Below are 21,996 nucleotides of genomic sequence, written 5' to 3'. Positions count from 1 at the left end.
GATGCTAATGGACGAAACCCTCTTGTATGAAGGGGCGACCTTAGAGCTTGAACCTCAACCAGAAAACCTTAAATGGTTGACGGCATCCTTGTCGGCTCTACAAGTGCATCCGGCAATTAGGCAAGAGGTGATAATGAAGCAACCTTTGGATCCTGAATTGCGGCGGATTAGAGTTAAGGTTCAAGATCAAACAATGAACGACCCAGATTTTACTTTATCCAGTGATGGGGCATTGATGTTTCGAGACAGATTGTGTGTACCCTATGATTTGGATATACAAGATAAGATAGTGAGAGAAGCACATAGCTCCGAGTACTCACTCCACCCAGGAAGTACCAAAATGTACAAAGACCTCAAACAAAGTTACTGGTGGCCAAACATGAAAGTCACCATAGCTTTGTATGTGGCGACTTGTCTTACCTGCCAGAAAGTGAAAGCTGAGAGGCATCGACCTTATGGTACCCTTCAGCCACTCCCAGTACCCGAATGGAAGTGGGAAAGAATTACAATGGACTTCGTCACGGGACTACCAAGCACTCCTAAGGGAATGGATGCGATATGGGTGATTGTGGATCGGCTTACCAAGACTGCTCATTTCATTCCTATCAAGACCAAGTTCTCCATGGCCAAACTAGCACAACTTTACATGGACAACATAGTGCGCTTACATGGAGTGCCAGTGAGCATTGTTTCAGATAGGGACCCAAGGTTCACTTCCAGATTTTGGAAAAGCTTACAGCGTGCCTTGGGATCACAACTGAATTTGAGTACAGCTTTTCACCCACAGACGGATGGTCAGTCGGACCGAACCATACAGATATTAGAAGACATGCTCAGGGCATGTGCAATGGAGATGAGTGGCAGTTGGGAAGAATATATACCTCTTATGGAGTTTGCATATAACAACAGTTACCAAGCCACAATTGGGATGGCTCCATATGAGGCGTTATATGGCAGAAAGTGCAGAACTCCTTTGTATTGGGATGAGGTAGGTGAACGTCGAATGTTAGGACCTGAGATGATACAAATGACTTGTGACAAAGTCGACGTTATCAGAGAACGGATTAAAGCAGCTCAGTCCCATCAAAAGAGCTACGCGGACACCCGCAGGAAGGAGATTGAATTTCAGCCAGGAGAAAAGGTATTTCTCAAGATCTCTCATACTAAAGGTTTGCAAAGGTTTCACAGAAAGGGGAAGTTGAGCCCAAGATACATGGGACCATTTGAGATCTTATCCCGGGTTGGCTCAGTAGCCTACATGCTTGCTCTGCCACCTTCGCTTGGGGATGTTCACAATGTATTCCACGTATCCATGCTGAAGAAGTACGTGCATGATCCATCTCATGTACTACCCGTGGAACCAGAGTACCTAGAAACTGATATGACCTACACAGAACAGCCAGCTGAAATCTTGGACCGGAAGGTGAAAACCCTTCGCAACCGCTCCATTTCCTATGTAAAGGTGCGATGGGCTGATCATTCACTTGAAGAAGCATCTTGGGAGGTAGAAGAAGAAATGCGAGCCAAGTACCCTCATCTTTTTGATCAACCAGGTACGTAATTTCGAGGACGAAATTTTTCAGAAGGGGAGGTAATGTAATACCCCGCTTCTTAAAACCCGGTCTGATTTCGCGATTGAACCGGTTTAACCATGCAGGAACCGAGCCAGAGGATATTAGAGCGGGTTCCTTATGGGCTATGATGGCACGGGTGACCTTAAACACCGGCTCGCCCGACAAGTCCGAGCCAGTGCCAGAAGAGACGGGAGTGCCCAAACCGTGTACGTGCACCTACCATAAGGCTATGTACGGATAAAACAGGTATTATATCTGTATTTTAAGGTATATATGTATGCTACATCGTATGCCTGGGGTGGGGCTCGTGCCGAGGTCCGAACCCGGTCAAAATCCCAAGTTTTGGCTCTCAGGCGGGTAGGACAGGTGGGTACACCCACCCACCTGAGTGACCCATCCAAGACTATTCACTTAATTAGGAATAGTATATAAGGCTTTATGATTTCTTTTCTTTCCATTTATTACCCTCGTACGTTTGGTGAGAAAAGTAAAGAGGAGAGAGAAAAGAAAGGGAAGAAGAAAGGAAGAGGAAGAAAGGAAGGATTTCAGTGGCGCCGAAGCTCGATCTTGCCATTCCGGTGCCGGGAGAGTAATCTTCAACTCTAGATCTACAGTTGGAGGTAAGAAAAGTTGGGTTTTGTGAACATTCACCATACCCAAGCTTTAAACCCTTGATTCGAGTATGGGTTCTTGAGATCTTGTAAATACCCTTTGAAATGATGAATCTAAAGTTTAATAGATGATTTATGTGTTGATCTTGAAGGATTTGAAGAGATATTGACAAGGTAGAAGAAGCATTGTGAGTTGGAAGTGATTTGGAGGGTTTGAAGTCATTCTTGAAGCAAATAAGGTAAGATGGTTTTCCCTCACTTGAATCTAACCTAGATCTAGGTTAGAACCATCCTATAGGACCTTGAAGGTGTGAAGAATGGGTGGGGAAAAGCCTCATTTGATTCCCCAAAGAATGGAGAAAATGGGAAAGAAACAGGGTCTTTCCCGCCAAAACCAGTGGGTACAACCGGCGGGTACCTACCCGCCTGAGGGTACCCACCTGAGAAGGCAAGGGGCCTTCGGGCCTAACCGGCGAGTACCACCGGCGGGTACAACCGGCGGGTACCTACCCGTCGGTCTTAGCCATGGGTCCCTGGCCCAACCGGCGGGTACAACCGGCGGGCCCCTACCCGCCGGTCATAACCGATGGGTAAAACCGGTGGGTAGACAGCCCACCTGTCTGACCCACCCGTGTGGCCCCGAAGGTGATCCTTATATCCGATCGAACCCAAATCGGACGTGTGACCTTCTTTTGACGTTCTAAACACGATTTTGACATCGGATTTCATTAATTTCGATTCTAAAATGGTGAAGTACTAACCCCTCTCAATTATGTTAGGTTCACCAAATCCTGCCCGATTCGCTCCGGATCTCACCCGTACCGAACGGGAATCCTTGTACGCTACAAGTAAGTGGAGAGAGGACGTTTGGCCTTGTTTCAAGGCATTTGTTTGGCATTCATATAACTATATCTAATCTAGTCATGTCATCATGAATATGCTATATAGATTAGTCATTCCACTCATTGATGTGCATATATGCTATGTTTACTTTTCAAATGCCAATTGAATGAGATGTTTATATGTTGAATGTGGACATTATGGAGCATAATGCATTGATAGACTAGATGCCGTGGTCGGCTTGGAAACGAATGCATTGGTGGCCCGTGGTATGGGACACGGAGGCACTATGCAGTCGTACTATTGTCATATAGGAGCATGCGGTATTAGGATTCTCACCATCCCGTGCTACGACCCTTCCCAACAGGGGTTAAGGTGTTGGGTTACCATTTGGGGGGAAGCAGGGGTCGCGGTTGTCGGACACTGTGGCGGTTAGGCATTACGCCCGACGAGTCATGTAGGACAGTCGGAAACCCCGATGGTACATTCAAGAGGGCCAATCGTACTGCTTTCAAATTGCTGGAGTCAGCACCTTTATTTTCAGTCATTTACATTTCTGTTGAGAGCCGGTGGACGGCATTGTCTTTACTTTTCCGAGTACTCACGGTGGGCCTTCTCCAATAGCCCTATGGGCGTATCGCGGGAGGGAGTTCGCGGCTCGTACCCGGAGTATACGCGCACTGTGGTTGTAGTAGCACTAAAACCAAAGACTTAGTAATGTTGCTTAGGTGGATGTGAATTAAAATGTATAGCATGGCATGTAGTGCATATGATGTGTTGTGATGTGTGGACTGTTGTGTGTGGTCCACCTCTCTACTTACTGGGCTAGTGAGCTCATTCCACGTGTACACCCCCTTTTTAGATGATTTTGCAGGTCAAACATCTGAGGAGCATGGGATGGGTCCCACAGTCGAGTTTCCTGAAGAGGACTGGTGGACCCCTGAGGAGTTTGAGCACGGCGTAGACTGCTCGTGCGAGAGCTGTGCTGCAGGACAGCAGTTCTGAGGCCGAGCTGAGCTCCACCATGGAGGCCGTGCTGAGCTTCACTTCCGAGGCCGAGCTGAGCTCTTCTATATGATGCCGAGCTGGGCACAACCCCTGATGCCGAGTTGAGCTCCAGCCTTGAAACCGAGCCGAGCTGTGTACTCTGATGGTTTTTGATGATTTCCTGTATATACTTGATATTTGAATTTTATTCTTTTTGTGAATATATCATGCCTTGAGGCCCAAATGTATATATATTTATTGTATCACAATTCGGGTATCAAGTATATGAGATTTATCCACAGGTAAAACTTAGTCTTCCGCTGAGCTGATGAACTTGTGTTAGTGTGTGTATGCTGTGGTGGAATACAGTATCTGATGATCCTGGCAGGTTTGGGTTAACCGGTGTTAACTCGGTCACCGCTCCGGTTCAATGTGAACAGGGTGTGACACCCCTCCCTCATGAAAGAGAAAGAGAGGAGAGAGGACAGAAATGATGATACAAGCCTTTTTTCCTCCCCACAAAGGAGGAACACAACACATTTTTTTCGGTCGCTACCCTCATAATATGTAAAAATATAAACTTTATAATGTAGTAGTCATTAGAATATATATATATATATATGCTGAACTTGTTATGTACATAATTTTAGTTCTTATGGTGTTTATGGCTAATCAATTCCTAGCTTTGTGATCCTGGAGAATCAGGTTGAATGGATACGTTAAGGTGTCTAGTGTTGCATACCTTTGCTAGAAAAGGCAAGTTATAAGATAATGTAACCTAAGAAAGAAGGCTACAAACACTGCCATTAAATTACTACCAACTCCTTCATAATGCGCAAAACATCTAATGGGAGTCCCCACATTATCATGAACAATCCCACCTGCTACGAAACATCCTAGATTACCTAGGAGCACCGGTTTATATTCAGCTTATAGAACGTTGATGAGCACATTTATGTGTAAAATCTTTTGGTAAAAATCATGCATTTTTAAATATTTAGAATGGAGCCACCTTGGGTTTTACTCTCATTTTACAGATTTTGTATTTTCAAGGCCTTAAGGACTATCAGACGCCATATCTCCAATTTTACACACGTAAAGAGTTTCTATATCTTTTCATGGCTACGAAGAGGATGAAATCCTGAGCAAGATGGACATGTTGCATTAAAAGTACATATTCGTTTAGACACCGTATACGCAATTATTCTTTTCGGGCCAGAAAAAGAATAATGGACCAGAACTGAACCCAGATGTAGGTCATCCCTTCTGCAGTTGTCCCAAGAGAATATTCCAGATGCCAACAAGATGGAGGGACATGGGGCGTTGAACACTCTCTCTCCTCCACTTTAGGCGATTCTCTCTTTTTGGAGATTTTGTGAAGATTTTCTCTCTCCTATCTTCCACCTAATTAAAGTACCAAGGGCATGGACGAGATTTCCCATTAGAATAGAAGATTGCCCAAGAAAATCATAGAAAATTCATCCAAGGGGGAGCTTTGTGTGCAAGTTTGAAAAGAAAGAGAAAAAGAAGGAAATAAAATAGAAAAAAAGGAGAAAAAAGAAAGAAAAATCGTGAGATTCCCTCTTTCCTATTTTCTCTTTTTTCTCTTCTCTCTACCCTCCACCTCATCACAAAATTGTCCTAGAAGATCACCTTGGGCGTTCTCTCTTCTGTCTACCCTCCACCTCATCACAAAATTGTCCTAGAAGATCACCTTGGGCGTTCTCTCTTCTCTCCCCTATTTTCTCTCCTTTTTCCCTTTATTCTCCTATTTTCCACCTCATCACTTTGGATCTATAAAATCTCACCTACCAATTGAGATTTCACCCAATTAGGAAACCCAAAATTGTTGGACCTTCTCCCCTCTCCCCTATAAAAGAAAATTGTGTAAGAGGGAGGAGGGCACACATTTCTTCTCTAGTTTTTCTCTTTTTCTCTAGGTTTTTTCTCATCTAGTTCTAATTCTCAAGTTCTTTGTTTTAGGTTTTGGTTTAAGCACTTATGTAATGTTTTTTTTTTTTCTTTTATTTAATGAATGCAAGCACTTTTGTTTTTTATTCAGTCTTTTATTTTATTGTTTATGGTATTGAAGTTGTAATTTTCAATTTCTAGTTCTAGGATTAGTTCTAGGTGAGAAGAACAAGTTGTAAAGCATCTCTTTCAAGTTCAGTTTTTCTCTTCTAGATTTGTTTTCTCCAAGCCTAGGAATTTCAGATTTGGTTCATTCCAGATCTGGTTTTTGGGGCTGATAGTATCTCAAATCAATCAAGTTATTTTAATTCAAGGATTAAAGTATTGAAGTTCAGGTAAGTAGGCTTCTACATAAGTCTTCTCACCCCTCTCTAATTCCCTCTTCTTGCTATCCATTCATTCTTAATTTAATTTAAATTACAGTTTTTACTTTGATGCTTTCCCTTTCCCCCAAGGTCGTTGGCTAGATGCATGTGTTGGCTTTACCCCTCTCTAGTCAAGTAGGGAAGTTCGTATTATTTATAGTGCATCCCTCGGGCTAAGTAGAGATACCTACTTGTGTGCCTCTCTCTGGCTTTGTCCCCTTTATTTGCAGTTTTTTTTACTTTTCAGCATTTTTTATTTCATCGGTTTTACTTTCAGTTTGTTGCTTTTTAATTGCTTGGTTTGAGTATTTAAATTCCTAGATGACGAATGGTTAGGGTTAGATGTGAATGATTAGGTTGTTTAATTTTTATTACAATTTCAATTCCAATTTCCCTAGATGTGTCGGTTAGGACATTTTTAGATGCATTTGTTTATGGCGGTAGTTAGAAATAGATCACCATAATTAATCTGTGCACTTTCACATTACTAGAAGAAGCCTAAAATAAAGTGGTTGCGCTCCTTGTGTTCGACCCGTTAGCTAAACTGATCCATACGCTTGCAGTTACTTTTAAATCTCAAACAAACGTTGTCGAAGGAAAACTCCATAACAACTCCAAAATCTATTTTGGAGGAGATGCCATAATAGTCACAAATAACTTCTTAGATAAAAAGAGATCAGCCATAGAGATCACACGAATCGTCACTTATGAAGAGAAAACTTGAAGGTCCCTCATAACTGATTTCATGACACAAGATGGATGGCATGTCATGTCGTCAAAATTTCTTCTATTTCTCTCTGCCCAAATATGCAAGGACATAAGAGTACATAGAGGAAGCCATAGTTTTCCACAATGCATACCCGCATCCTTTCTTTTCCACAAAGAAAATAATTCCTCTATAGAAGGTGATCCTGCCCACCTTTGATCAAAAAGCACCAGCACCTTTGGCCACAGCTCGACCATATAACCCATACCCAAGAATAGGTGATTGAGAGATTCCATATGTGAGGAACATAATCTACATCTTAAAGCTAATGGGACAAACTGTTTCATTATTTTATCATCAGTAGGAAGACATTCTTGCACTAATCTCCACCCAAAAGTAGATTGTCGAGGCAATTATCCTTTCATCCACACCAATCAGAACCAAATTTTACTAGGATGTTTCTTCCTCAAGCTCTCCCATGCTGACGATATAGAGAATCTACCAAATTCAGTCAAGGACCAGACCATCTTACATGTCCTTGCCACTGAAGGGATAGGGAAAGCTTCTATACAATTATATATTGATTGCATGATGCTGGTAGTCACATCAGGAAGCACCCATTTTCCATCATCAATGAAATCCAACACCATAACTGTCAGAGAGTTAGAGACTAGATGAAAAATGGAAATATCACCACATATTTGATTATCATTAAGCCACTGATCATACCAAAAACTTATAGATGTTCCATCCCCCAAAATCCATCTTTCTTGATTGGAGACAAAATCCCAAACTATTCACAATTCAAGCACAATATAAGGGAAAACTAATGCACCGTTTGACAACATTCCGTTTCTGCCATTTCTGCGTTTTCTTGTTCCCAGAAACGAAGAAACAGCCTAAAAAGCGTTTGATATAGTTGTTCTGTTTCACCCATTTCTAAAAGCATAAATCAAAATTTATGCCTATTTATAATTCTATAAACGACTTTGACAAAACAAGTCGGACTTGTTTCGTTGTTTCTAGAAATGAATTTGGGATAAAAAAAGGCTATTGTGCCCATAAATCTCTCAACTATTTAAACTTAAAAAGAGGCAACCGAACCCTCTCTCCCTTTGAGCATATGATGATACTATTGGGTTTTTTAGTGGCATTATGTCTACAAAAAACATTTCGAGAAATAGGTTTATCAAACACCAAAGAGTCCGTTTTTGTTTTCGAAAACATGAAAGCCGTTTCTATTGTTTCTAGACATAGAAATAGCAAAAACGTTATCAAACGGTGACATAGTTGAATGTTTGGTGGAGACGTGATGGGGAGGAGAGAGAATGTCTGATATTCTTGGAAGGGTTTCTAGGGCAATTTTCTCTGATGAGGAGGGCGCCAGGGTGTTGGCAATGGCAGGATCCAGATGGCCATATCTTTGGGACTCCTCTCGCTGCTGTTGATGGAGTGGAGATCCCTGATTCGATTTGCTTTGATTGGTAGAACCGACTTCCACTATGTGCCAATGGATGATATTAGGAAGGAGACGCGGGAAAATTGGATCTTGAAGGGGAGAACGATCTTGGCCCCAGTGAGGAAGGGATTCATCTTATTCCAATTTAAGATGGAGTCAGACATAACGTCGATTTGGAGAAGAAATCAGATTAAGGTGGGTAGCTAGGCTCTTAGATTTCAGAGATGGCGATAGGATTTTAGCATTCATGAGAGTTAGACTCCTACAAAACTTCAGTGGATACGGTTCCGGACCTTTATTTGGAATACTGGCATGAGAAGATCCTTCTCACATTAGCAAAGGTTGCTGGTAGGCCAGTGGCCTTGGATCAGTGTATGAGAACCATGGCTATGGGGAGCTATGCCCGGGTGTTGGTGCAAATGGCTATTGGGTGTAAGAGGGTGGATGAGGTTCTGGTAGAAAGGAGGCAGCCTGGTTCATCTAACCTTTTTTTCTTCAAGCAAGCCATTATCGATGAAGACGAGTTGGAACGTTGTGGGTACCATAGGCGTGTTGGCCACGCTATGAGTAGTTGTAGGTATAGAAGGGCTGCGGAGGTGAACTAACACTAGCATGAGTGTGCAGCGGTGGTGAACTTGGATGGTAATGAAGGGGAGCATCAGGGGAGGCCTGCTGGTTTGCCAAACAAGTCTGTTCAACCGAGCTAAGATGGGAAGGATTCTCCTTCCATTCCTGGGAGATCTTCAGAAGACGTGATGGATGCTGATTCTAACAGAATAATTGGAGAGCTGGTCGGTGAAATTGAGGTAGTTGTGCCTACGGGTCAAGGGGATGGCTCTCACCAACAAGGGTCTAACGATGCTGGTAATGCCTTGATTGGTTATGGCAGGGATTCTCTTTCAAGATGCAGTGGGTCTCAATATGGGTCGAATGATGTGTGATCCAACAGGAACTCCCCCTTATCTGCAGAGATGGACGGAGGGTCTGGTTCATTCTCTCATGTGCAGAATGAGGAAGTGCTGCATTGGTGTGGGGCGGCTAGGAGGGATGGGGTGGGTGATGGTTGTATGCCTGAACGGGAGGTTGTCCATTACCCCAAGTTTGATTCGTGGTGGGGTTCTTGTGGTGTCTCACGCAGAGCTAGCAGCTATCGATAAATTAGCTAGAAGCACTGAGACAAGTGGCCTACAGACCGTCAGGCGAAAAGTTAAGGGTCCTGTTAATATGGAGCAGACTCGCAGGTATGACCGTATTGCATATACAAAGAAGTGATTAATGCGAGTCCTCTTCTGGAGTGTAAGAGGATTCCAGAAGGCTGCTGCTCATACAACGTTAAAAAAATTGTGAGCGAATTGCATCCTGACATGCTGTGTTTAGCGGAGCTGATGATTGAGCCTTCTTCTTTCCCCAAATTATGGGTTAACAAAATGGCATTTGAAGCAGAGTTTATTCATAGTGAGAGAGTAGACAAGGTTCCATACTTATGGCTGATTTGGTGTCAGGGTACACAGAAGCCTAGAGTGATTTCGATGTCAGATCAAGAAGTATCGGTAAGAATTCTCTGGCACCAAAAATTCATTGTTGTCACGATGGTTCATACGGGCTGTTTTAGAGCTCAGAGGAGGGATTTGTGGGTGGATTTGGCATCTGTTCCGATTATGGGTGATCCATGGCTGGTGGTTGGCGACTTCAACGCCACCTTGGCTGCATACAAGAAGAGGGGTCCGGGTGCTTTTCAGCGGCAGAGTTTGAGGCAATGGTTGATGGATGCTCGCTTTTGCTTATTCCATCTCAAGGTCATAAATATACATGGTCGAACAATAGAAGGAGGGGTAATGTGGCTGTAGTCTTAGATAGAGGGTTTTATAATGAAGCCTGGATCACGCAATTCCATAAGTGTGCTCAGCAGGTGCTTCAAAGTGTGGCTTTGGACCATTCTCCCATATTCTGTCTCTAAGGCTTGCCCTAAGCCAAACAATTGCCCATTTAGGATGCATAAGTTCTGGATGGAGGAAGAGTCTTTCATGCAAACTGTGAAGGACTCTTGGGGTCAGAAAATCGCTCTTATGTTTTGAGTTACAAGCTGAAGAGATTAAATCCAGTTCTAAGGTGCTGGTCTCGAAGTACTTTTCCAAACTTTGAGGTGGAGTTAACAAATGCGAAGGAGGATCTATCTGCAATTCAAGGACAAATTGAGGCTATGGTTTTGGATGATGTTCCTTTTGGGAAGGAGGCTGATGCGTAGACGGCTTATCTAGATGCCTTGTGGAATTATGAAAAGCTAGGGCCGAAAAACTAGGCTGAGATGGTAAAGGAAGGGGACAGAAATTCAAAGTTTTTCCACCTTTATGCAAAGATTTGGAGAATGAAAAATACTATAAGAAGGGTGAAGAAACCTGATGGAGGGGTGGTGGCTTAGAGAGATGCAATGGCTGATTACATAGTATAATACTATGACAACATCCATAGAAGGACTCCAGTGGTGGATCACTTAGAATTGCTGGACGTTATCCCTGCCGTAATTGATGAGGTTGACTTGTTTATTATGGATTGGATCCTGGGTGGAGTCGAAATCAGGAAAGCAATTTGGGAGTTGGACTCGGACAGCTCTCCTAGTCCGAATGGGTTCAATGGTGCCTTCTTGAAACATTGCTACGAGTGGAGATGGATTTTGTTCGTACAGTCAAGGATTTTTTTTCAGATCCAGATCAATGCCAAGAGGTATGAACAATAACTTCCTAGTTTTAATTCCAAAAATTGATGGTGCTAAGACTTTAGACAAGTCTAGACCCGTGTATGGGGAATTTCTTCTATAAAGTGATCTAAAAAATTTTGGCTACAAGGATTTCCCTCCTCCTACCCAAGTTAATATCTGAAGAACAAGGGGCTTTTCAGAGTGGGAAAGTTATTCATTCTAGTATCAATTTGGCTTCAGTCCAATCTGATGTTCTCGTCACTTAGGGGTGGTGGTATGGGAGTAAAGAATGACATTCAAAAGGTGTAAAGAATGACATTCAAAAGGCCTATGATTCCATTTCTTTGGATTTTATTTTAAAGGTGCTTCGTAAGTTTGGTTTCTCTGAGAAATGGATTAATTGGGTTATTCAGATATTATCTTCAGCTAAAATCTTTGTGCTACTCAACAGGGGTCCAGTTGGGTATTTTGGGGTGGAGAGAGGACTGTGACAAGGTGACCTTGTGTCCCCAGTTTCATTTATCCCTGCGAAGGAGGTGTTGTGTAGAGGATTAAATAGATTGTTGAGAGGGAATAAAATAAAGCCTTTGCAAGGGCCTCGAGGAGCTAAGGTGTCTGTGCATTTAGTATTTGTAGACAATATTTTTATTTTTATATATGTTAGGAATCTTGATGGTTTTATTACAAAATATCAGGAATTTTTGGGGCATCCTTCCTGTCAAGGCTGATTTGTCGAAGAGGTATTTGACGGGATCCATTCTTGAGATCAAGTGCACCGAATAGGAAACCATATAGTGTCGCAACCTTTTTGTTGCCGAAATCAATGCAGCACAGGTTCTTTCCAAAGATGTGTACCGTGTCTCATATTCTAAGAACTTATTGCTGAGATAATATATGGCATGCTCTGCCCCTTTTTTCATCTCCTTCTATGCTAGCATAGAGCTCATGGAATATTCTCCCATGGATAAGTATAAGAGAAGTGGTTCTCCTTCCATCAGTGGTGTCAATACTGATGGGTTCATAAGGTATCCCTTGATCTTATCAAAAGTTTTTCGGCCTTGGTCATTCCATTTCGTAGGCTGGTCCTTCTTTAGTAGCTTGAAAATTGGTTCACAGATTGTAGTCAACTAAGCTATGAATCTGCTAATATATAAGATGTGACCCAAAAATCATCGTATTTGCTTCTCAATCTGGGGTGTGGGCATTTCTTGAATTGCCTTGATCTTGATAGGTTAACTTCAATGCCTCTCTCACTCACCAAGAATCCTAACAACTTGCCTGCTGTTGTCCCAAATACACACTTCTAAGGTTCAACTTTAGCTGATACTTCTTGATTCTTTCAAAGAAACGCCTTAGCATGGGAATATGCACTTGTCGATCTTTTGACTTTACTGTCAAGTCATCCTCATAGACTTCCACATCTCTGTTCATCATGTCATGCATTATGGCCATATCTTCTCTCTGATAAGTTTCCCCAGAGTTCTTCAGTTCAAAAGGCATCACCTTGTAACAATAGGTTCCCCATAGAGTGGTGAAGGCTATCTTCTCACGATCCTCTGGGTGCATGCTTATTTGGTTATATCCCAAGAATCCATCCATAAATGATAACAAAGTATGCCCGGCCGTATTACCCACCAATACATCAATGTGAGGTAATGGGAAGTCATCTTTGGGACTCACTTTCTTAAGATCTCGGAAGTCCATGCACATTCGTACTTTGCCATCTTTCTTCGGTACTGGTACAATGTTGCCCAACCATTGGGGGTACTTTACCACTTGTAGAAACCCTGCATTCCATTACTTCACTATCTCTTCTCTGATCTTCTCACTCCATTCTGGCCATATTCTTCGGAGCTTCTATTTTACCGGCTTTGCCCCAGGGTATGTCGACAATCGATGTTGCACGATGTTGGGGTCGATACCAGACATATCCTTATAAGACCAAGCAAAGACCTCGACGAATTCTTTCAGAAGACTAATATAGTATTTTTCATTCTCCATTCTATATCTTAGGAATCTTGATGGCTTCGTTACAAAATATCAGGAATTTTTGGGGCATCCTTCCTGTCAAGGCTGGTTTCTCGAAGAGGTATTTGATGGGATCTATCCTTGAGATCAAGTGCACCGAATAGGAAACCATGTAGTGTCGCAATCTTTTTGTTGCCCAAATCAACGCAGCACAGGTTCTTTCCAAAGATGTGTACTGTGTCTCATATTCTAGGAATTTCTTGTTGAGGTAAAATATGGCATGCTCTACCCCTTCGTTTGTCTCCTTTTGTGCTGGCAAAGAGCCCATGGAATATTCTCCCATGGATAAGTATAAGAGAAGTGGTTCTCCTTCCATCGGCGGTGTCAATACTGGTGGGTTCATAAGGTATCCCTTGATCTTATCAAAATCTTGTTGGCCTTGGTCATTCCATTCTGTGGAGTGGTCCTTCTTCAGTAACTTGAAAATATCAGGAATTTTTGGGGCAAAAGGTTAACTTGGAGAAAAGTAAATTATTCATGGGGAATATTACTCCTTCCAGGAAGCAGAGAATTTCTGACACTCCTGGGATTCCGATTTGCACCTTCCCTACTAAGTATTTTGGTGTGGAGATCTTTAAAGGATGGGTCAGGAAACAGTTCTTATTGGCCGTGATGGATAAAGTCATCACTAGGTGGAAGGGGAAGTTATTGTCTATGCCGGGAAGGGTTAAGTTGGTCCGATTTGTGATTGGAGGTATCCCTTGCATAGTTTTTTTGATTTATTGGTGGCCTTCCTCCCTCCTTTCCTTGATGGAAAATTGCATGAGGAATTTTATTTGGACAGGGGATGTGGATAGTTCGAAGGTTGTCACTGTGAAATGGGAGACAGTTTGTATGCCTAGGGAGAAAGGTGGGCAAGGAATTCTTCGTTTGCGAGATATTAATAAAGTGATGCTATGTAAACTAGTCTGGAATATCAAGCATGGGTCATCATGCATGAGTAAGTTTTTCAGGGCAAGGTTTCTTTGTCAAGGCAGGCTGAGAGGGAGCTACAAATCATCCTCTATTTGGCTAGGTATAAGGAGGATGTGGGAGTTGGTAAAACCTAAGGAGAAATGGGTCGTGGGGGATGGTAAATCCATCAGGTCCTAGTTTGACACTTGGCTGGGCAATAGTCTCATTGCTTCAAGTTCTAACCTTGATATGGGTGACTATATGGGAGACTCTGAAGTTGGTAGACTTCATTATTAATCATGGATGGCAGTTCCCTGAGGTTAGTTCTGAGTTCTTAAAGGGTTGTGTTAATGGTATTAAAAAGATCCGGTTCCCGTAATATGAGGCTGAAGATAGGTGTATTTGGAGTGGTACATCTTCAGGTATTTTTAGCACTCTTTCTGCTTGGAATGATATAAGGAAACGAAATCCTAAGGTGCCATGGGCTAAGCTTATCTGAGGAGGTCTATTAATATCGAGGTTGTCAACTTTTGGGTGGAGGTTAATGCACAAAGCGCTTCCAACAGATGAGGCTATAAGGAGGAAGGGCATTCAGATAGTGTCTAGATATAGTCTCTGTGGAAAGGAAGAGGAAGATTTTAACCATCTTTTTCTTGCATGTGATTTTCCTATGTAGGTTTGGGAATGTTTGGTGTAGCGTGGCCACATATCTATGAGATGGACCCTTTCGTGACTTGGTGGATTAGGAAATCAAGGGTGATCTCAGTGAAGGATCCTTGGTTGCTGGGTTTGGTGATTGTAGCAAGTAACATTTGAAGGGAAAGAAATGGTAGGTGGAATGATGAGAAGAGGAGGAATCTGGATCAGATTTCTTTATTGATTAAGTATGACATGAAGAATGCAAACCTTAATATGACTGGTGTGTTCAAATGGGTGGGGGATTTGATGTGCTGTAGGAGTTTGGGGTTGGAAGCGAGGTCGAGCATCCCATGGTCTATCCTTGAGATTTTCTGGTGTAGGCCACCTACGGGGTGGTGCAAAATTAACGTGGATGGTTGTTCACTAGGGAATCCAGGCCTAGCAAGGGCTAGTGGTGTGTTGAGAAATTGTAGGGGTGAAGTAGTACGTGCATTTAATATCTTCTTGGTTATATGTACTAATTATTTGGCTGAGTTTTGTGGGCTGCTTGAAGGGATTGACCAGGAGAAAGCTAAGAGGGTGGAGGCCTTGTGGATTGAAACTAATTCAATAGCAATCATGGTGGCGATCCAAAATAGATCAATTCCTTGGTGTGCCTTGCAACATTGGAATGATGTCCAACCATACCTTACAAGTATTAACTCGAAGATCACTCATTGTTTCATAGAAGCAAACTTGATTCCTGACTATTTAGCCAAGAATGTAGCAAAGGCCGGAGGTCAAGTCATAATTGTAACCTTCCCAGACAAATCTGGGAGGAGGTTTGTCATGATGCGGGGTCTCAACCCCAATATAGATTTTGTTATAGTTCTTGGGATCCTGCTGATGGCAATGCCGAAGGTGGGATCTCGTGATGGTGCCATTTTTTGAGTTCTCGGGTTGTACTTCCGTTTTTCTTTCTTATTTTAATATAATTTTGAATTTCTAGCAGAAAAAAAAAGCACAATACAGGAATAATGAACATACCTGAGAAGTCACGAATCTACCATGCAGAAAAGTCCGTCTTTATACGCCAACATAACTTGGAAAGCAAAGCAAAATTATTCTCCTTTAGGCAACTGATGCCCAAACCACCCTCATTTTTTAGCTTGCAGATAATCCCCCATTTAACTGTTATTGCTTTTCATGTGCTACCATCTCCACTCCATATAAAATTACAAATCCACTGCTTCATTTTAGAAATTGAAGACGATGGCCAAATATATACATAGAAGTTGTGTAACGGTATACTACATATGACATATTTCACTAGCTCCACCTTTCCTGCCAAAGAAAGCAGCTTCCCCTTCCACCCTGTCAACCTATCATAGAACTTATCCATCATAGGAAAAATGAGCTCCTTTTTCACCTGGCCTTTTAATAAATCCACACAAGGATAACAAGTTGAAAAGTAGCATTCTGGCATTTTTGAAATCTCCTTTATCCTGCGTTTGCGCACCCCTGCAATCTATCCTAAGAAGATCTTGCTTTTCTCCAGGTTAATTTGCTAACATGAGAACTCCTGATATGACTCCAAAAACTACTTCAACTTCTTGACACCTCGTAACTCTACTTCATAAATATTGAAAGATCATCAACATATAACAAATGAGAGGGAGTAAACACATTCCTGGGTCCAGGACTCCCTTTCGAAAAACCTTTTACTCGAAGGTCACGTAGGCCCCTACAAAGGAATTCTTCAGCAATGATGAAAAGCATAGGAGATAGAGGATCACCTTAACGGAGACCTCTTTTGTTGGTGTACGATGTCTTGTATTCCATTGTATTTTAATCCAAAGAATATTGGTACAAGCACCCCGAAAGGCAGGACGGCGGTCCTGCTTACTGGTAAGCTGGCCGTGGGGGGTTGCAAGGGGGCAGGAAGCCCCCCTGAATAGCAGGGGTATAGCCCACACTCGAATTTTTTATTTGAGGGTAGTTTTGTACTAGCGAGGTTTTCTATCTCTATAATGCAAGCAATACTGAGAGGTGTGAGGATAAACATTGTAACCCTATTCCCCATTGATAGTGAAGCAGAATCTCATCTCACCGAGGACGTAGACAATCTTACCGAACCTCATAAACATGTGGGCATTATTTGTTCTTGCTTTTTTCCATTACCTTCTACATCACTTTTAGGTTGTGTTTCTACATCTTTCCACCTAAAAAAAATCTACTGGCATGGACCTCCATTAATCAACACTGAAAGGCAAGAAGAGAGCAAAATCTACCTAAGCCAATGAATCCAAGTTTGGGAAAATCCAAATTCAAACCATATATCGAAAAGAATGTCTCACTGTATGATGTCAAACGCCTTCTGGACATCAATCTTCGACCCAGTGCAACCTCCAAAGAATTTTTTCTCCATCATATTTGTAAACTCAGAAGCAACCCCAATATTCAAGAAGATTAAATATCATATTGCATGGAACCTCATTCAGGTTAAATGGACTTTGACTGAATTGGGTATTCATTCGGTTAAATCTACATGGAACTTTATTCTGGTTAAGTATTCTTTGGCTGCATGGTCCCCTTTGTATAGCAAAAATCTCTTCCACCAGGGCAATCTCTATAGAGGTTTCTTAATTGTTGCTTGCCAACGGATGAAAAAATTATGAAGCGCCAAATTCATTGGGTTTCGGGACGCACTGTATTATAATGCATGTGAAACTTTTGATCATTTCTTTGTGGAGTGTGTTTTTCTAGTTAGTATCTAGAAAGATTTCCTAAAGGTTTTTAATCTCAAATTTCCTGACTTCCCATCTATTCGGGAACTTTTCTCTTAGTGAAAGAGAAAATCAAAGTTCTTATCCATGGATGGTGGCTCTTATATTAATTCTAAACTAGTTTTGGTTTGAAAGGAATGCAAGGTGTTTTAATGCGTCCGCAAGTACATTCAGAATCATCTTGAAGTTAATTTACTATGCCATACAAGAGATCTCATCTCTTTTGCCGTGCAAAATCTAGTCCATGTCAGATTTCAAACCTTCCAAGAAGCTTTGGGAAATTCATTTGTCCTCCCAACTCCTCAAAAAAAAAAAAAATATCTGAAGGTTTTATGGGAAAAGCTTCCAGATGGGTGGATAAAACTGAATATTGATGTTAGTGCAGTCGGGAGTCCTAAGGCCTCGTTTGTTTAGAGGGGAGTTTGTGGTGGAAATGTCTGATTACTGGGTCTTACATGTTGGTGGGGCTAAAGGCAGGGAAAATAAATTTGGAGAAAATTTGGACTTTCCCACCCCAACTAAGGGTGTCAATCAGTTAGGTTCCGGTTATTTGATTCGGTTTTGGTTCGGTTCGGTTCCAAATGATGGTAAGGTGGACCATAATCAAACCGAGAACCGATTCGGTTCCATATTTAGATACTCCAGTCGATTCAATTCGGCTCGGTTTTGGTTTCAGTTCCAATTCGGTTCTGATATGCAATTTTAATTCAGTTTTGTACTTTGGTTTTAATTCGGTTATGAAAACGGTTCTACTTTTGAACCATGACTATGATGGACCAAAGGCCATAATGGGCTCAAGTTATGGGCCTCATGGCCATTGTTAACTCCAAAATTGTCTTAGCATGTAAATATGTGATGATAAATTGTAAAAAACACTCTTGAATTTTAAAAATTGAATATTGAAAAAATCTCACTTGAGTCTTAACGATACTGGATTTTTTCTTTTCTTTTTTTGGTTTTAAGACAATTCAGTTAGGTTTCGGTCCGAACCGATGGTTCTTACACCTGAAACCGAATTGAACCAAACCGAAGAGTATACTCACATATTCAAACCGAATTTGAACCGAATTTAAGTTGGCTTGGTTCGGCACGGTTAATTTTGCTCAATATCAGTTTTGGTATTCGGTTTTGATTCCCAATTGACACCCTAACCCCAACCTTGTTTGGCTAGCACACCGTTGTGGGAGAGAGAGAATAGAAGAATGAAGAAAGAGAGTCATTAATTGCAATGACTTCCTACCCCACAAAGTCCCACCAATTTTATAGGACTTTAGAAGGGGATGGGGTGAAAGCCACATTAGCAGACAAGGAATCTCATTTCCCAATGTTGTTTAGAGTATTTCTCACCCCATTATATCTAAACACATGATTTTATCTTGCTTTTGGGAAAATAAGTACAACTCTCCCACCCCTTAAATCACAACCCATCAAAACCCCCTAAACAAACGGGCCCTAACTAATTTTTTGGAATTTTCAAGGGTATCCTTTATATAGTTTCTCTTCACATGTGGGTGTGTGTTCGAATTTCTTCATCAGAATTTCAGCATTCTTTATTGGAATAAAGTTGGCGAAGGACCTTGGATTTACTAAAACTTCCGGTTGAATCTGATATTGTAAGTTCGGTGTTCGATTGTCCCTTGGTTCATTCTTGATCAATGGCAGCACTTCTTTGTTTCGTTTAAAGCATAGATAGAGAGGCTAACGTGGTGGCAGATTCTTTGGCCAAAAAGAATGCTTCATCAAGGGATTTAAATCCTCTCTAGCTGAGAGTGGCTGGAAAGTGGAAAGGGACCAGTAAGACAAAAAAACGAGGAGAGAGAAATAGGCGGATTCATTTTCTCTCTCATGTTTTGTTTCTTGCTGGACCATCTCCAACCGATAAACCCTTTGTCGTCAAGAAGTTCAATGGAATGGATATCTTATCCCTCTTTTATTTCATTTGATGTGGCGTGGGATTAGGAATCCCATCCTCAATACAATTCTAGATGAGTGAGATTTTTGCTCAGTTTATATCTTTTTGTTTGAGCGATTTTCACTATTTATTACAATGCCGAAGGTGAAGATTCTACTCAAATCTATTTTATGTATCTTTTGTCTAGGGATGTCTAGACATTGTTTTTGTATAGTTTTTTCTTCCAATGGTAAAATCTAATGATCTTCAACTTCCCCCACCCTCCACCCCCACGCCCAAAAAAAAAACATTTCGACTTGAAGTCGAAAGGGATCTTTTGATCCACTGTCGCTGGCGTCTTGAATTTTCTCGTATAAACATACCAGATCGTTTTTATTGAGTTCAAGACAATGGCGACCCAAGTTTAAAAATGATTTTATATTGCTATCCGATATAAAGTTTAAGTCCCTATTAGGGAAAGAGCGAGCTGATTCGAAATGATTTAATTTGTCTTGAAAAGTGGAAAGGATTTTTTCCTCCCAGTCCTCCCGCTCCTCTGTAGTAAATGGTGATGATTCCGCCTCTGCATCGTAATATATCTCCCCGCCTGAATCACTCTCACTCGAGCAATGCACTTCACACGAGGTTGAAATACTTGCAGAAGAAGTTGGAGTAGAATTGGAACCATTTTTAGGTGCACCCTCTCCCGGAGGGCGGGGCCTGTGGATTCTTGTGCGCCTACAACAGCCTTGGGTTCCTGTCCTGACCCGGCTTCATCCCCATCGTCGGCAAAAACAAACAGTGGTACACCTAAAAGATAATTATTTATGAGTATAAACAAAATGCAATATAATAATTACAAAAAAAATGAGCTAAGGACTCAATTCAGTTTTCGTCTTTCTTATTATTACAATCTTGTCGACTCATTTTGATGATTTATGCTCTAGTTGCATGGGTTACAAGTTAGTTCATGACATGTCTAACAGTTGAAAACCAATACAAGATCCTGGTGTTACCCTCTAATATGTTGTACTCAATTGGGCTCAAGCCCAGCCCCACCCATCGGTTGTCACCCCTGGTAAATTGATAATAAATGTTCCAGCTCTATTTGGTTGCAAAGAAAATTGAAGGAAAGAGAAATGAAATTTTTAAAAATAAAAAAAGAAACTTTTGTAATAATTACTAATATGATTGTATAAATTGTGGGAAAAAGAATCATGTCAGTCTGGCATAGGAAATGTTTACACTGTTTAGGGTGCGAAAAAACCTTGCTGCCCCCTCTTGACATGGGCTGAATATGCTCTTGCATTTCTATTGGCCCACTAATTTGGTGTAGGAAACACCAGATCGATAGGGTTCTCTTACTCATAAACTATATAAATTTCTTATCATATTTAGTAATGGTACTTTTAGATGTAATTTTTATTTTTACTTTTTAATTCCAAAATATTTAGATACTAAGTAAAGTGAAATTTAATAACAAAATATGGAGTAATTTGCTTTTAATGACATAACCATGTGAGGTAATGATCGCAAAATTTTCTTTAATAAGTTTGAAAATTTCACTTCCCTCTAATTCCCTTTCACAGCTAATTAAGTCTGAAGCCTCCATTACTGCCATAGGAAAGTTCAAATATGTAGAGTGTTGGTGTATGATGTCTTGTATTCCGTCACAGTTTAATCCAGGAAGTACTGGTGCAGCACCTAGACAGGTAAGACGGAGGTCCCACTCCGATTAACGGGCCGTGGGGGTTGCAAGGGGGCAGGAGGCCTCCCTGCATAGCAGGGGGTGTAGGGGGGCACAGCCCCCTGTTCGAATTTTTTATTTGAGGGCAATTGTGTACTTTTCAGATTAGAGTTTTTTTCGCTATATATTTGTAGCGAAGGTTTCTTTCTCTGTAATGCAAGCAATACTGAAAGGTGTGAGGATGAGCGTTATAACCCTATTCTCCATTGATAGTGAAGCATGATCTCATCTCACCAGGGACGTAGGCAACCTTGCCGAATCTCGTAAAAATCCATGTGCATTGTTTGTTTTGTTTTTTCCATTATCTTCTGCATCGTTTTAGGGTTGCGTTTCTACATAGAGAAGCTGGAAGACATGCAACCACAACCCAATTGGCCATAAAATTAGGCTAGAAAATATTTCCCATTGGAAAAATAGACACCCTGGACATGAGTGACTACTGAAAACGCATTTATCTAAGAATGAAAGATTAACCTTGTAGATTCTATGATAAGATTAATCTCCTTTGTTCATATGTGACAACTTGTGTTTTATCGCTACTATATGTGGTAGATTTCCATTGGATTGTCAAAAAAATTCTGACAACTTTAGAAGGATTCATCACATGGATTCTGATCTAGTGGTTTGAAAAGGTGATTAATTCAATTGGGTTGACCTATCAGTTTATGTACCTTTGCCTATAAATGATCTCCAGCCTTATTGTGGCTTGACTACAACCACTTCTACGTAAATTGATATCCTTTAATCATAATGGTTTCATTAAAGGGCGACATATATAAGACAATGTGTTTATCTTTCATGAAATCCTACACTATATCAAGAGG

General features: G+C 41.3%; 1 long non-coding RNA gene across 1 annotated transcript; it reads left to right on the top strand.

The window, feature by feature from the left end:
• Positions 1–8,245: 8,245 nt before the first annotated feature.
• On the top strand, positions 8,246–11,818 carry LOC122094156. Its single transcript, XR_006144665.1, has 2 exons — positions 8,246–11,234; positions 11,660–11,818. It is a non-coding gene; the product is annotated as an uncharacterized LOC122094156 (long non-coding RNA).
• The last annotated feature ends 10,178 nt before the right edge of the window (positions 11,819–21,996 follow it).

This window comes from Macadamia integrifolia, chromosome 11, assembly GCF_013358625.1.
Source record: "Macadamia integrifolia cultivar HAES 741 chromosome 11, SCU_Mint_v3, whole genome shotgun sequence".
Taxonomy (NCBI): Eukaryota; Viridiplantae; Streptophyta; class Magnoliopsida; order Proteales; family Proteaceae; genus Macadamia; species Macadamia integrifolia.
Note: the sequence above shows the minus strand (reverse complement) of the source record. Positions and strands in the feature narration are given on the sequence as shown.